This window comes from Triticum dicoccoides, chromosome 3A, assembly GCF_002162155.2.
Source record: "Triticum dicoccoides isolate Atlit2015 ecotype Zavitan chromosome 3A, WEW_v2.0, whole genome shotgun sequence".
Lineage (NCBI taxonomy): Eukaryota > Viridiplantae > Streptophyta > Magnoliopsida > Poales > Poaceae > Triticum > Triticum dicoccoides.
The window spans coordinates 664,797,510-664,801,226 of NC_041384.1; positions in this window are offsets into that span (position 1 = coordinate 664,797,510).

The following is a 3,717-nucleotide window of genomic DNA, read 5'->3' on the forward strand; positions in this document are numbered from 1 at the left end:
TCGGCGGCGAGGGGGATCTGGCGAGGGGGATAGATATCGAGAGGGAGGGGGATCGAGATCGAGTGTCCTCATGAATATTCAATATTTTTTCATATGGAATATGAAAAATATCATCAAATTTGAAAAAATATTCATGAATTCAAAAAGTGTCCATGAAATTTAAAAATATTCATGATATCAAAAAGTAAAAAAAGTGCCCATTACTAGTTTAAACTAGTAATTGCGCACTATGCAACGGTGCGCCATTAGTAGTTTTGCAAAAAAGTAAAAAAAAATACAGTAGAGGCGCACTCTATGGCTGGTGCGCCATTAGTAGTTCTAACTACTAATGGCGCACTTTGCCCAGATGCGCCATTAGTATGTTCGAAAAATTGAAAAAGACATTTTGTTACTAGTGGCGCACCGTTTGCCTGGTGCGCCATTAGTGTCTTCCACACTAATGGCGCACCAACAGATGGTGCGCCATTAGTATATATTAATGGCGCACCACATGTCTGGTGCGCCATTAGTGTCAATTCCATCTATAGCCCTTTTCCTAGTAGTGCGACTTCGAAGACATCGACGGTATGGACGCCGATGCAGGAGACGATGAAGAACCAGCGCCTATTGGGCCCTGGAAAGCCACCTCGTCATATGACCCCTCCAAGAAACAGCCTAAGCGCTGGCGTCAGCGGCGCCGCTCAAAATCCCGCCAAAGGAAGTACGGTGATTCCAGCACGGGAGATAATAATACTTCGGAGAGTGCCGAAGAAAACCCCCTCCAGCAAGATTCAGCACAGGAGGATGGAGAAGCCAGCCCTCATGAGAGAGCGACAGACAGAGAGATCGAGGACGATAATTATACGCCTCCCTCCGAAGACGAGGCAAGCCTCGACGACGACGAATTCGTCATGCTAGAGGATCCCGTCGAGCAAGAGCGTTTTCAACGCAGGCTTGTGGCCACGACAAGAAGCCTCAAGAAAAAACAACAACAACTTAGAGCTGATCAGGATTTGCTAGTCGACATATGGACTGAAGTCCTTGCGGCCGAAGAGCATAAACTCGAACGCCCCTCCAAGAGCTACCCAAAGCACAGGTTGCTACCCCGATTAGAGGAGGAAGCATTTAAACCTACATCACCAGCACTTGATACGGCCGACCGGCCACCTCGTGGCCGCGACAGAGAGGCCTCTCGGCCCTCCACTCAAGCCACACCCCGTACCAAGGCACGGGAAAATGCGCCAGACCTGCGAGATATGTTGGAGGACAAGGCAAGGCAAACAAGATTGATCTATGGATCGCGTGGGCGCCCCACGACTCGAGACGGTAACCGTCACGCCGGCACAAATCCGGTAGGGCCGAACACAATAGACAAAGCTCATTGGAGCTATGTCATGATATAGCCCAGTACAGAGGCGCCGCACACCCACTATGCTTCACAGACGAAGTAATGGATCATCAAATCCCCGAGGGTTTCAAACCCGTAAACATCGAATCATATGATGGCACAACAGATCCTGCGGTATGGATCGAGGATTATCTCCTTCATATCCACATGGCCCGCGGCGATGATCTCCACGCCATCAAATACCTCCCAGTCAAGCTTAAAGGACCAGCTCGGCATTGGCTTAACAGCTTGCCAGCAGGATCAATCGTTTGTTGGGAGGACCTAGAAGCCGCATTCCTCGACAATTTCCAGGGCACTTATGTGCGACCACCAGACGCCGATGACCTAAGCCATGCAATTCAGCAGCCAGAGGAATCGGCCAAGCAATTTTGGACATGGTTCCTAACAAAGAAAAATCAAATAGTCGACTGTCCGGACGCAGAGGCCCTAGCAGCCTTCAAGCACAATATCTATGACGAGTGGCTTGCCCGGCACCTTGGACAGGAAAAGCCGAAATCTATGGCAGCACTCACGACACTAATGACCCGCTTTTGCGCGGGAGAAGACAGCTGGCTTGCTCGTAGCAACAACATGACCAAGAACCCTGGTAATTCGGATACCAGGGACAGTAGTGGCAGGTCGCGTCGCAACAAGCAGAAGATTAACGGTGACAAAGCTGAGGATACGACAGTTAATGCCGGATTCAGAGGCTATAAATCCGGTCAGCGGAAAAAGCCATTCAAAAGAAATCCTAGGGGCCCGTCCAGTTTGGACCGAATACTCGACCGCTTGTGCCAGATACATGGCACCCCCGAAAAGCCGGCCAATCACACCAACAGGGATTGTTGGGTGTTCAAGCAGGCAGGCAAGTTAAATGCCGTAAATAAAGACACGGGGCTGCATAGCGATGACGATGAAGATCCCCGGCCGCCGAACAACAGTGGACAGAAGGGTTTCCCCCCACAAGTGCGGACGGTGAACATGATATACGCAACCCACATCCCCAAGAGGGAGCGGAAGCGCACGTTAAGGGACATATACGCGGTAGAGCCAGTCGCCCCAAAGTTCAACCCATGGTCCTCCTGCCCGACCACCTTTGATCGAAGGGACCATCCCACTAGCACCCGTCATGGCGGATTCGCCACATTGGTTCTAGACCCAATTATTGACGGATTTCATCTCACTAGAGTCCTTATGGACGGCGGCAGCAGCCTGAACCTGCTTTACCAGGATACAGTGCGGAAAATGGGCATAGATCCCTCGAGGATTAAGCCCACCAAAACGACCTTTAAAGGCGTAATACCAGGTGTAGAGGCCAACTGTACAGGCTCAGTCACACTTGAAGTGGTCTTCGGATCCCCGGATAATTTCCGAAGCGAGGAGTTAATCTTCGACATAGTCCCATTCCGCAGTGGCTATCACGCACTGCTCGGGTGAACCGCATTCGCCAAGTTCAATGCGGTACCGCACTACGCACACCTTAAGCTCAAGATGCTAGGCCCTCGAGGAGTAATTACGGTCAATGGAAACACCGAACGCTTCCTCCGAACGGAGGAGCACACGGCGGCCCTTGCAGCGGAAGTACAAAGCAGACTCTCTAGGCAGTTCTCCAGTCCGGCCATTAAACGTCCGGACACCGTCAAGCGTGCCCGGAGTATCCTACAACAAGACCGCCTGGCACGTTCCGAGCAGGCGTAGCAATGCGGCCCCAACCCCAGCCCTCGCAAACATGCGACACTAGTGCTTCGCGTACATAACTACGCTCTAGAAATACCATGGGTATAGGGGGAGGGGCACCATCATGGCGCGCCCGAAACACGGCTTAAACCGCACCAGGGGCTGCCAATTTTTTAATTTTCTCTTACTTGCAAGACTCCACTCTTCGGAAGGCCTGTTCGGCAGTTCAATTGCCGCACAAACGATGCAAGAACCAGGGAAGCAAACAAGCCATGCCGCATCACGGAACTCCCAGGTGGTCTCTATCACGAGCAGTATACCTATTTCGCATACCATTCCGCAGCCTGCCCCTGGACCGGACATGTTCAATAGTCCAACCTTTTGCTTATCGCATTATTTGTATCGGTCTGCTTTGATCGCAGCCCGTTTTTAATAAACAATGCATAGCTTTTGTCTCTCTTTGCATTACTCTTTTTTTTACAAATATATGTTCCTTAACGACATGTTGCACCCGTACACTTTGGTACGGCCAAAATATGCCAGGGGCTTTAGTACCCCTCAATATGGTGTGAGAAGTCCGAACACTTTAACAAGTGCGGCACCCCGAACTTATAGCATTACATGCATCGGCTCCGAATCATGTCTTGGGTCAATAGTTGGGTTTGCCCGGCTCC